Below are 14,504 nucleotides of genomic sequence, written 5' to 3'. Positions count from 1 at the left end.
CATTTCCCATTCTTTTTTGGTACGACCACAAGTGGAGAGACCCATTTACTGTCAGAAATAGGATAAATAAAATTAACATCTAACAGTTTCTGAAGTTCCGCTTTCACCACATCCTTTAAATGAGGATTAAGTCTTCTCTGCGGTTGACGGACAGGTCTAGCATCTTTTTCTATATAAATGTGGTGTGTACACAAATGTGGGTCGATTCCTTTCATATCAGGGTAATCCCATGCAAATGCCTGTTGATATTTTCTTAATAAATGGATGAGCTTAGTTTCTTGTTCAGATGTGAGGTTGGCATTGATATTTAAAGTTTTTCCTGGTTCAATTTCCACAATTTTACTATTTGCGACAGAAGTAACAGGTATTGTTTGATCATGTGTGTCTTTCAGAGGATCTTCTTTTAATTCATTATCAAATGCTGCTTCTACATTTGACATTGTGTGCAGGATTTAGCTTCAGTTTGACTGATGAAATTATTAATGGCATCATCTTCTGTTTGATCTTTAAAATCAAGTGCCTCTTGCAAAGTCAATGGAGATCTAATGTTATCAGTAAGGTATGATACAGGATACTTGTTAGTTTTAATTATTGTGAGACTTGGCTGCGTTGGAGGGTATAGAACCAAATTCTTAATATCAGGTCCTTTAGTTATGGTCATATTTCCTTGCCGGAAACCAATGTAAGCATCGGCGGTGGCAAGCCAAGGCCTTCCTAGGATTAGCGGATGTCCATCAAGTCGGTTTTTTGGATTAATTATCAGGAAATCGGTCGGATATTCCCAGGAGTCTACAGAGACCATGACATCGTGTAGAGTACCTTCTGGTTTAATCACAGATCGGTCGCTAATTCTAACAAAGTAGAGGTAGGTTATACAGATGTAATGCCGAGTTTTTGACAGGTGGTGGTTGTTAAAATATTGATTGCAGCTCTTAGATCAACTAAGGCATTAGACAAGGTTTGACCGTAAATTTGAACAGTGACAATTGGATTTCCTGGGTCTTCATATTTGATGGGTGTTTCTTTCCCAGATAAGAGATCAGATAGAGTACCGACTACTTGGACCCTTGGATTAGTTGTTATAATCCTCCTTGGTTTCTTTATGCACAATTCTTTGATAGTTTTTGCATATATAGGAATATCTTGAATGGCCTGGAGGAACGGGATTTTTATGTACAAATTTTGTAATTCCCCCATAATGTCAAAGTCAGGATATTGTAAAGGTCGAGGTATGACTAATCGTTCTGGGAACGGGGGAGAGGATGTGGTTGCTTGATTATGAGACTGCTGATTATTTGCATCCTCTTGTTGTAACTGATGTTCTCTTACTAACTGATCTTCATTATGAACTGTTTTATCTCCCTCATTTTCGATGATACGTCCAGATCGTAATTGAAGATCATTACACTCCCGTAGATCGGGTCCTATTTCTGGTGATTCTATGAGTTGAAGAGATTGGACCGGTCTGTTATTTGGATTAGGGTTGGGTTGGGCTGGGAGTTGCGGTCTCAAATTAGACTGGGGATTTTGTTGTAGAGCTGGCAGAGTAGGTTGAGGGAGCGGAATAGTTCCTATTGGCTGTTGCATCGGTCTTTGCCAGTTTGTCTGCCAGGATGAACCTTGTGAAGTAGAGGGAGTCCATTGTGGAGGATATGGGCTATTTTTCCAATATGGTGAATTATAAGGAAAATTCGGCCAACTAGATTGATTTGGATGATTCAGCCATGGGTTTGAAGAAGGAAACGGTGGTGGTGGCCAATTTGAGAATGGGGGTGGGGGCTGATTTTGCCACATATTATATTGTTGAGCATTATATTGTGGACACTGAAAAGAAGAGTCTGAAAAAATACCAGATTGTCTTTGCTGCCACTGGCGGCGCTAGTTGATCAAGTACACTGATTCTGGTTCTTCCTCTGTTTCCTTGTATACTGCTTTTAATCTAGGAAGTGAGGGGCAGCTTTCCGTAAGATGATCGTTTGTACAGATGGCACATGTTTGGACTGTATCCAGTGGACACTCCTTGTGACTATGATTTTTTCTGCATCGGGGGCAGAAGATTGCCAAATTCTATTCTGCCTCCATCTGCTTCTGCTCGGCCTGCATAATATCAAGTTGTGTAGTTAGTGTCCCTAGAATATCAGTTTTAAAATTTTCTAATAAATTTCCAATCTCCACACGCGTTACTCCTTCTGTTGCTATCTTATTGTCTCTTGCAAACCGATCATATTCTGCTGGTTTTATTCTTGTGCTGCCTCTCGAACTCCTGATGCATAAATCAATAATGTCAGCAAAATTCTCTTGATAAATATCCCCTTTTTCCATAATGTTTAATGTTTCGATCCACTGTTCCTTCATGCCTCTTATTAATGCAGTTTTTAACACATTATCAGGTAAAGGTAGTGATGCATAAGGAGATCTTTGTAAATTATATTGAAAACGTTCCACATATTCTTCTAATGTTTTGTTTGGTTTGGCTGTCATTTGAAATATTTCGTCTTTCAATTCTCTAGACCTACAATAATCCTGATATTTTTTTAAGAAGGATTCTTTCATCTGATCCCAATTGTTGATGACCCCACCACCTAGTCCCATAAACCATCTTAGAGCAGCTCCCTTTAATGTCGAGGGGAATAATTTCAATTTCTGGGGATCGGTGGTGTAATCATATCCCCTACACAACACATCAAATTCGAATAAAAATGCATCCGGATCTTCTGATGTAAGACCGTGAAAGGTTGGGATATGTTGAAGAGGGATAGCTTTCATGGGTGCATTTGCTGCAGAATCCACTATAGGATATTGTAATGTAGAGGTTTGAGTATTTGGCTGATTCTGAGCCATAGGATCGAATATGTGCCAATAACCTTCTGGGATATCTAGGAGGGTATTCCTAGGTTGAGAGGGAACGATTTTAGCAGGGATAGTTTTAATGACACTTCCTTTATCTGGGATAAGAGGAATACCTGATGTCTGAGGAGATTGGATTCCCTCAACAATGATTTTCGCAGCGCTCCCCTTATCAGGGCTACTTAATGGCTGATCTGTTCCAATGGGAGATTTTGGTTCCTCTGTTTCCCCTGTTTCTCCTTCTCCTTCACAAAAGTTACTGAAATTCCCTTCCTGCAATAGTTCTGGAGTAGAATTTTCAATTTCCTGAAAGTCCTGCTCTTCAGTTTGACTATGCACCTCAGCAAAGGCTACAGATGGTGATCCTGTGGCCTGAAGGGAACTAGTAGGCTGCTTAGAAATGGTTTTCCTAAAACCTACTGATGGCTGAGATTCTGTTTTCTTATAGATTTCGTCTATGAAAGTTGTTCGGCCAAGGGTCACCGGCCCCTTAGCTTTTTCAGGTTTGGATGGAAGCTTGATATTCTTTTCTGGTTTTTTCTGCTTAGTCATGCACTCAAATAAGCTGCTAGATTCTATTCAATCAAAGCAAAAGCAAATCTGTTAGGAAAGCGGACGGTGGAGCAGGGCTTTTACATGCTTCGCACGCAGGTTCTTACCTTTCGTTTTTAAAATCTAACTCTTCCCTAGCAGGTTCGTACACTACTCTGAAAAAGACAAATGGCTACACTCTTTCCCCGGCAACGGCGCCAAAATGTAGAGCTATAAAAAGGGTCTCTTTCACCTCTAATTACCTCACATTAATATGTCAATCCGGGAACGTTTGGTTATTTCAAAGAGTGACTCAATCTGAGGCTATTTGTCAAAGTAATGCTAGTAGTACAGTGTCCTACAAAAACACAAGAGTAAACTAATGCTCGTCTATGACTAAGTTCCTTCAAATGACTAAAGCACACACTCTTAAAGCTAGGCAACTTTATCAGTCAAGGGTTCGACAGCAATAGCCCATCCCTTTGGAAACTGATGGAAAGGAAACTAGAGCATGGATCACGGGTCTGGGAGCGAGGCAGTAAATACCGAGGCTCACTACAGCCATAGATCGTCTCTCACACCAAATGCGAGTAAATGAAACTGCAGATAAAAATGGAACGACAAATAGGAAATTGAACAACAAATCTAGGATGGAACAACAATTCTTAAAATGGAACAGCAATTCTGAAATGGAACAGCAATCATTATAACTAAACCTCGCGAGTAACAATCAAACTTTACCCTATCAACTCGAATGCTCTCAAAAACTCCAATCTTTCATTCTCCAAGCAAACCACGCAACCAACTAAAGGAATAGCAATAACTCTTAATTATGGAACAGCATGTGAAAATCATACACACATAACACTCCAAAGAAGTAATCTGATTTAATACCAATCATCAACAGGAATTACAACTGTGTTTCAAAATGGAACAACATGAATCCTGAATCATAAAGAACACACCTTTCAGATAATTACCTGAACACACATACTCAGCATAGAAGCTTCATAACACAATGATAACACTGTTCAATTAAGTCTAATAAAATTTCATTCACTCTGAAAGTATTGACAATATAATGCAGAGTCAATGGAAAGAACATTAATGAACGAATCTTAGCAGAGCATGTAATGTAACTTATAAAGCATATCAGATTACCAAATAGTGACGATAAGCAAACCACGCAGAAATCAAATTGTAGTGATACAGAAGCAAGTGTCCTCCAGGGTCGGGCCCTTAGCCTCAAGGGTACACCGCTTTAAGCTAATCCAGACGCAAAGATAAGATAATCACCAAGTTTATATTAATGCATAAAACAGAAAGTACAATGAGCCAAGTTCAACGAGACTCGATGATCAAAGTTCAGTCTTTAACAAAAAGTTACATAAAAGCATCTCTTCAGACTAACAATGTCGTCCCTTTATATAAGGGTAACGGCGGAGATGTCTAAGTGATAAGATAAATAAAGCAGCGATCCCTCAGGATCGAAGATCCTGAGGGATTCGCCAAACTGTTAATCCCTAATCACTTCTTTTCTCCTCCGCCGAGCTGGTGCCTTCTCCACCTTTTCCGGACCGGTTTGCTTCAGCCTGCTTTGCCTCGTTTGCACTCGGTCCTTCGTCAAAGGGACAGTAGTTACCCTGTTCTTATCTTCTTCTTTGGAACAGCAGCTCCTCGTTTTTACCCTTTCCTGCACAGGAGAATGACAACTATCAGTGGATAAGTCTTGCATACTAATTCCACATATTTTATCACAATTCTCTATTGTTTTCCACATTCATGGTGTAAAAGATTCATAAGTCCTACTGAAAAGCCACTGAAATGATCATTAAAAACATACCTTTTTAGTACTCCACAAGGGTGGAGGATTTGGGGGAATACAGGAGAAACTTAAATGCATTTTCTCTTAGAGTGTGTTGCATCGAGAGTGTGGGTTCATCGACCCAACCTAGAGTTGGTCTCTATAATAGAGAGTCTATGGTTGAGTGGAACACTTTTTTCTTGCAGCTAATTGGTGGATAATTATTAGAGAAATAAGTATTCTTTAGTTACTTATGTGTTTGCAAACATTATTGATTATATCCATGTATGGATTAGTTGTAATTATGTGATGTACTTCCACTTAGATGAATTCAATTTATCTTGCATGAGATGAATTGCATTAGACAACTTGCATTCCTAATTACCATTTCACAAATTTAATTGTTGCATAAATTTGCTTGAAATTTCACATCAAAGTGCATGTAGGTTGAATTGAATATTTTATAGTATAGTGTCAATGCTAATAGTTACAATACGAATGCTATACTAGCTAGAATGAGACTAAACAAGAATAAATATAGTTTGCCTACAAAGTGTTCATTAAAATATCTGAATGAAAAAATTGGAAAAAAAATATAGTCACAAGTCATATATTTAATAAAATATCCGTGAGAATTGGGGATAAACATTAAAAACAAGTCCAATATTGAGCCAACTATGGTGGTTTACACCATTGGAATTCGTATATGTGTGGAATTGGTTGGTGGCATTGGAACAAAACCATGAGATAGGCAATGTGAGAAGGAAAAGTGGAAAGGATTGGGCTTGGGGTACCCTCACTCTACACAACATATGCTTCAACAACACTAACTTGGCCTTCTAATGATTTCCAATATTCATGCCCAAGCACTCAAGATAAACATATTGACTAATAGGAGCTAAGAATCTTATTTCAATAGGTTTTAGGTGATGATGTCAAAATGAATAAGGTGGTTGGGCTTGTGAACATGTTTCAGCCCAAAAATTTCATATGAAATATATCCTAGGCATATTTAGGATTGAGGTGATTTTTTGAATTTGCATTAAGAAATTTGACGCAATGAATCACTGATTAGGTGCCTTCACTAATTTGAGAAGGAGACATGGGGTTGATGAAAGACTCGTCATTATTAGCCTAGGAGTTATGTCCATTATATTAGTTAAAGAAAGTCATGAGATTCATATGGCCATTAATGGTCAAATTAAGGCATGTTAAGCATTTGGATATTTATAGGATAGATCTTGACAAATTGGGCATGTTCTATTTCATTCCCATGTGAATAAATCTACCCAATCAATCGTTATGTTCAAAAAGAAAAACACCATAAGAGACAACAATGAAAGGGCACTAATAGGTGGCCACCTATTTAGCCTAAGAATAGCTAGACACATGTGACAGATCAAGATGAATGGCATGGTAGTATTTAATTGTATATACACTAATAAAGGGTTGTAATTCCCACAAATGACCATGATTAGATCATCCATATTAATAAATGATTTAGATATTCTTGTAGAATTTGGGTTCAGTAGAAGGTGCAAAGTTTGAAAGAGTAGTGAATGTTCAAGATCACATCCACCCATTTTTTTATTAGTGATTGACAAGCTATCACAAGAGAATTTAGGAGAGAGAATGCTCAAAAGGACAAGTTTCCATGAACAACCTAGATTAAGTTGAAGGAATGATATCTATGGTGGAGATGCTCTTGCCACAAATAAGAAAAATGTTCTAGGAGAGAGAAACAATTGTCGTGAATTACCTTAATTAAGTCAAGGGAATAATATATGTTGTGGAAATGCTTTCATGGTATATGAGAAAAAAGTTCAAGGAGAGAGAAGCAATTGTGATGAATGATTTAGACTAAGTTAAAGAAATGATATTTACCATTGGTAATTCAACATGGCAATTAGGAAAAAATGTTTGAGGAGAGAGATTCAATTGCCACAAATGGTTAGGATTCCATTGAGGGAGACGGATTGATGGTTGAAAATACATCATGATAGCTGGGAAAATGGTTTGAGGAGACAGAACCAATTTTTTTAAATGGTTAGGATTTCATCAGTAATAGATTGATGATTAACAATACATAGTGAAAATTGGGGAAAGGTTTAAGGAGATAGATGATCTTCCTATGAATGGTTCAGATCTCTCCTACAAACTAAGATTGATGATATAGGAGTATGCTTACCATAATGTAGCTAGCACATGTGAATAGGTTAGAGAATGACATGGTATGACTAAAGGATGACATGTAGGCTCTATATGGACACTAGTGCCACATCAACACAAGGCACATGTCATGCCACATTAGCTAGAAAAACTAGGAATCAAGCCAATTTACTATTTAAGCTATAATAGAATACAAAATCAGGTCAAAATGTAATTTTATATGTGATTTTTTTATAATGGTATCTATGCAAGTGCCATTTAGGACTAGTTGGTAGATTTGACATTAAATTCTTGGAAATTCGAAACACGGTTTTTAGAGGATGTGGTAGTGCTTTCAGTGAGAAACTTTGATGGTTATGTATTTTGAGAAATGTAAATAGGGGTAAGCACTAAGTAATCTAGTTGAGCATATTGCTAGTTTCCAAATGGTTTGGAGTGGAGTTGAAGAAATAGGGCCAAATTCTCTATCTCAGGTAACTTTTGGTATTTTTGAAACTATAAATGGAGGAAAAGTGACCCAAGATGGAAAAAATAGAAAAAAAAATTCAACTTAGCATTTCATCTCCTCGATAATATAGACATTTTTTTCCTAGTGAAGATTTTCCAATTTAGCACTAAGTAAAAGAACGATCTTCGCCAATTTTCCAATTCCGGAAAAGGTGTAAAATTGAAAAGTTGATAGTTACATATTTACAAATAAAATTATTGGAGTATTAGATCAATGAGTTAAAGGTTGTTGAGTGTTCCCAGTCATACTAATTATTACTGTTGGATATAATAGTTTTTCTTCGTTCTCACTAGATTTTCTTCAACAAGTGGAAGAAGTTGGTCTCTAACCTCATTTGCACTAGTAAGAAAAATGCAAAAATTGGGCAAAAATGGTAACTTATTAGAGTTGTAAATTTTAACTCTAGGCTTAGAATTGAGCATGGGGATATCATTAGAAATCTATTCCATAGGGGAATAGGCTTGAAGATTTAGGTTTTTGAAAATATCTATGGTTTTTCTAGAATTTAGAAATAAAAGAGCTTATGACCTTAATTTGACAAAAAATTACCAATATGGGTAGTTAGAGAATGCACGCTCATACAAAACATTTATTTATAGATTTTGAAAATGAGATGTATCTAATAGGTATAATTGTATGAACATGTTGCAAATACAATTCTATATTAGATACCAATAAACACCATAATTCAAGATTAAGCTCTTGCAGAGGGAATATGAAGGTTGGATAGGAAGAGTTTAGAGCATTATATAGAACAATGGGAAATGAAAAAACATAGTCTAGTGCATATGAAGAAAGTATTGGGCCATTGTAATTGATAGAAACAATGAGGAACTTAAATATGGAAGTTTGGAATTGTAGAGTTAGCAATGAGAGGGTGATAAGAGCTAAGAAGAAGAAAAATAATCTAAATACCCAATTGGTGCAAACCTTAAATCAATTGCAGAGTAGATACATAATGGATTAGGTTTAAGGAAAGTGGAAGAAGACAAAAAAAACTTAAACGTGGAGTCTCATGGAAATTTCAAACAATCCAAAAGAACCAGTAGAAGTCAAAAGTATCATTACTCTCCACCTCACTCATTCAATTTGACTTATACTTCTGAAGAGCTAATGACTGGCCTAGTGGTGTCTCCATAAGATACTAGAGAAGAAATCATGGATAAATCTTGAAGGGAGAGATTAGAAAAATAAATCCACCTACCTTTGATGGTGAGAATAAAATGGGAGAGGAGGCTAAATCTTGGTTATTAGGAATGAGGAAGAAGTTTCAATTATAAAAATATTTATCTAAATTAGAAGCTAGAATTGCTTATTCCAAAAGCAAAGGCTTCAATTTGGTGGAACCAACTAACGAAAGTAAAGATAATTGGTGGAAGAATGATTTCTTGGAAGCAGTTCAAGTAATATTTTCAGTAGAAATATCTTTCTAAGTACTATTATGATAGGAAATTGTATCATTTCTTTGAACTAAACGTGGGGATTATGATTACGGAAGAGTATGAGAACATGTTTCTAAATTTTTTGAGGCATTTTGGATATATTTGAGATGAAAATGCAATGATACATAGTTTCCAAAGTGGCTTACTTTTATACAAAAGGGGTAGAATTAAATTTAACGAATAAAAAACTTTTGAAGAAACCATTTAGAAGGCCAAATACTTGTATGATCATAACAAAGAAAGAACATTACAAACCTCCCTTATTTAGAAGTCATTCCAATACCTATTAACATAATTTTCCAACTCAAAGTGGGTCAAAGATGGTTGAGACTTTCAAGAAATGGAAAGGAAACCAATTAAATGTTGGGGATGTGAAGGAGAATATATGTATAACTCTTGTCCACAAAGTGGATACAAGATAAGGTCTATGCACAACATTCAAGAAGATACTATAATTGATGATGTGACAAGGAATCTTCCTCAAAATTATGTAGCCAAGGATAACTATCAAAATGATCATCAATCAAACATGATTGAGGTTGAAGGTCATATTGCTAAGAAATGTTGAATTGATCCAGTGATCCATAAACTATCGTGGATATTCCATTGGGAAATTTGTCACAACAGATTTGTTAAAACTATATTTAAAATTTTGAAATCTACACTATTAGGGTTTTATTTCTCTTTAGATTTCTCGATCTCTAGATAATTATTTATTGTGTACGCATGCAAATTAAAATTTCTGCAAAAAATAGATAAATGACAAACAAAAAAATCACAAACCACGATTTGACATAGGATATAATCTAGGAAACCCTTTCTAGAGAAAACTCGACTAGAAGGTGAGGGCGCCTTGCTCCCTTTCTCTAAATATAAAATAGTTGAAAGTACAAAGAAGTATGACATGTGGCTTGTGGGATACTACAGTGCATAAATTCTCTCTACGTGCTCTCTCCCTATCCCTCTCAGCTATTTTTCTCATCTATGGAACAAATGCACTGAAAAAGAATGGAACCCATTTTCCTCCTAGTGGCCTGGTTATAACATAGCTTGATATCCTACTAGAGGTTAGGGTTGACTACCTCAACTCTTAACCATAGTTACAACATATAATTTTCTAGAGTCTTCTTCATCATAATCATGTGGCTAGGCCCTTTTCAATGAGTTATGGAGGTTTACGTGGCATCCACTTGAATTATGGTGGTGAAAATAGGAAGGTCAACTTCCGAGTGGCATAACTTGTGCACACGGACTCTGATTGAGGTGATTCTTGTGTCGTTGGAAAGGTATTTGTGTGTAGAATATGATAAAATGATGAACACAATATCAAAAAAAATTTACGCTAAGAGGTATCATTTTATGCCTCAAAATGCTCCTGAAAGGTTTCATACCCCAATCTGCTAAACTAGGTTCCACCAGTAAAAATGGTCCTGTGAGTTCATTCCTCCACTTTTTCCACTTCAAAAACATCGATATGGATGAAAACTAATATATAGTAATGTCCACTTAAACAAAATTGGGATATAAAACTTGCATTACATATCTTTAGTAATGAAAATAAGCTAGCTTCAAGAAGGAAAACACCTTCCTTTCTCACACACACAAAACTTAAAGAACACAAACACCTTCCTTCTCACACACATACAAAAGATCTGCAAATATTTTAGGCCCAAAATTGAACCATACAATATCATTATATGTAATCATTTTCCTTCAACTTTGCATTAGTTTGTGCCTTCACTAAATATTTTGCACATCATTTCAAGGTTTTACATTAATTAATTACATTATTTATCATGCATATTTTTGTCATAGTCTTGTGTTTTTTATTATTATTTTCAAATCATATAAAAATCAAATTTTAACATTTCTGAGGATTGAAAGAGTCTTTGACAAGGAAATGAGCTACCTAGAAGGCTTTTAAATCTACACGAATCTTAATCGATCACATAGACACCCAAATTCCTCCATTTCAAGGCCATTTCAAGGCCTTCTTCCAAGAAGCCAAAGACACCACTTTTCACAATTTTCCCCTATATGATTAAATCTTTTAACCTTTCTATTCCAACTATAAAAACCTTCCAGCTAGTAAATAGTCAAACATATATATAACCTAATTGTTCAATCCTTTAGCTAGCCTAGTAAAGGCCGAACACGATCACTTAAGGCCACACAAAGCCTACATCAATCCCTTCAATAGGCTTTCCACTAGGTCAAGTGTTCTTCAGTGGACTCTATAACACTTTGCGTCAAATATTCTATGAAGACTCTTTCCTTTAGCCTTCCCTTTGCAATCAAGGATTTTATTTTTACATCTAAGTCCATATCATCAAAATATCTTTAATCACCATGACAGACCCAAAGCTTCTTTGGCCTTTCTAGAGTAGACCAAGGTCCATGATTAAGACTCACTAAGAGTCTTTAACAACTAAAATAACTCCAACCACTAATTTACTAGCTCCCTCTTCACTAACCCATTAACTGTCACAACCTAATCATTGATCCACTAACTCGTTGTAATGCCTCCTCCCATATTTACCCAATTTCACTAACCTGCCAGGGTAAACATGAGATGAAGAGTTACTATGACATGACCCAACCTCTTAGCTCCAGTTAAGGAAATGGGACCTACAACTGACAACATTCCTCAGGGCTACATGACACTAAGGGGCCAAATAACCACCCCAGATGACCAAAACCTGAGTTAGCATTGCTTTTCTCACAACTTAACCCCCAACCGCATGCATGACAAGGCTTGGGTACGATTGAAGGCCTCCAAGCACATGCACAACACTGCCTGAGTGTGGTTGTGATCCAAATTGTCCAGTTAAGAGGGTGCGGTCGCAAGATCTGACTATAATTCCAAGTCAGCTTCCAAACCACTGCCCATAACTGCCTCAGAATTCTCAAAATCATTAAAGGCATAACAACAAGGCTACACATTCAAACTTGAAGGTAGAACTTGACCTAGACTGTCTAGAAGATAACAAACATTTCGTCAAACGTAGGGTAAACATGTAAGTTACATGTCATGAATGAATATCTGATCATAATAGTTTGAGATTCATCTAAGAATCACCAAGAAGGCCCTATTCCCTCTTCACACAGTTATAACAACATTTATTAGTCCATATATTCACCAACCGATCAATAACTAAATAATTCATGACAAGAGCCATAGATGATACACACCATATAACCGGCATATAAACCATGGCAACGTAGCCATAATATCGCCAACATAATCACTACAAGTGCTCATAGATCACAATAAGGAAATATCTCATATTAACATATGAAAATACCAACCAAGTCAGGGACTTCCATGCACCACCTAATCATAGATTGGGCTAAACCAAATCTCTCTTTCAGTTAATTTCACCCACACCATATTTCTAACATGAATGGGGGATATCATGGAATAACCAAAACAAAACCAAACCAGGGCTTCCAAAGGCAAAATCACCTCAACCGTTAATTGGTGATTCCACCTCATGGTCAGACATCACTAACACCAACCAGATCGGTCTCTACCTAAGTTGTCCATGGCTTCAGGAATTAGTAATTCAACCTACAACCTTCCAGAGCTCCAGATCATTTGCCCAACCCGATTCCAGGGACTAGTAACCCAACCCACTAAGGGCTCCAAACCATTTGTCCCAACCTAGGCTCCAGGTCTAGTATCACAACCTAGGTTGTTCCAAGGCTTCCAGAGCGTTTGTCCCAATCCACAACCATAAGGAATTATGAGCACCAATCAAAAAACAATCAAGTGGACAAAACCACAACACCATGGCTATCCAAGAAATGGAAAGACAATGCTAAACCATTGTCAATGGAGGAAAATCTCCATGCCAATGACATCACACAACCAAGAAATCACATGCATATACCATGCATCCATAAATCAACAAGGAATCACACATGCAACCTGTTACCTGCAAAGAAATCCAGTTGTTGATCCTCTTGCTCCCTTTCATTTTCTTACTTTCCTTTGCCTTCTTTCTCCAAATCCAATGTATGCCAAAGTACTCCAACAATGTTCCAAGAATACTCTAAGTATGAAAGAGTGTGAGAGAATGAGAGAATAGAAGAGAGCTCCACCCAAAAACTATTAAAAGGCTAGCAATTGATCCTCAGAATCTTTTTTATCATTGAGGCCTCTATTTTCTACATTTTCCGTTCAATTTCCCTCTCATGAAAATATGTCCCTTCACCTTCCTTTTCTCCTATTTTCTTTTATTTCATAATTAAAATTCCAATTAATGCCTCTTTGCCTTTGCCAATGCCTTTTCCAATTTCCGCCATAAATTAATCACCAGTGATACCCTATCACTATTCTTTGCCCAACATTCAGCTTGGAATACATGTCCCATGACCTTGGTCTTATTTTTTTTAATTTACATGAAAATCAACCAAGGGTTGTTACAAACTCCTCCCCCTTGGGGGAACACTGTCCTCTGTGTTCAATGACACCTATAAACCATCAAAGGACATGTTTCCCATGGAGCTTTGTAACACAACTCGATGCAACATTTACATCATATCATACTACCAAGACCATGACGATCATAACATGAACACCAACACTACATCAAACACATATACCATAATACATCTGCTCAACTGACGAATAGAGAAGGATACACCGCCTGCATTTGATCAGTGATTTCCCATGTAGATTCATGGGGCCAAAGTTCTTCCGCTACACTTTAACTTGCTCGATTTCTCTATCCTAGAGCATGAGTTGTTTCTGCTACAATATGCATTATGGTTATGGTTGGAATTCTCCCTCTAGTTCCACCTGCAATACAAACCAGTCAATCACATGATCAACATCCTTTACAAAGTTCTTAAGCAATGAAATATGGAAAACATCATGGACTTTCACTGTCAAAGGCAGTGCAATTCAGTAGGCCATTGGTCCAATCCTCTCAAGGATCTCGAAAGGTCCACAACAACGAGGTTCCATCTTGGCACATGATCCAATCCTCAAGCAGATCCTCTTGGGCTTGATGCACAAGTACACATGCTACCCAACCTAAAAATCCTTAAATACCCTGTGTTGATCTCCATAACTCTTCTACTTGTCTTGTGTTTCCTTTAGATTCCTTTTAATAACCTAGATTTTTTGTTCCATTTCTACCAACATATTTGGTCAAATCAATACCTTGTTCACTGGATCACTCCAACTGATAGGAGT

The sequence above is a fragment of the Pinus tabuliformis genome, chromosome 4_2, assembly GCF_031772625.1.
Source record: "Pinus tabuliformis cultivar Carrire ecotype Pingquan chromosome 4_2, CPIR1, whole genome shotgun sequence".
Lineage (NCBI taxonomy): Eukaryota > Viridiplantae > Streptophyta > Pinopsida > Pinales > Pinaceae > Pinus > Pinus tabuliformis.
The sequence above is the reverse complement of the archived record's forward strand: the minus strand, read 5'-3'. Positions refer to the sequence as shown.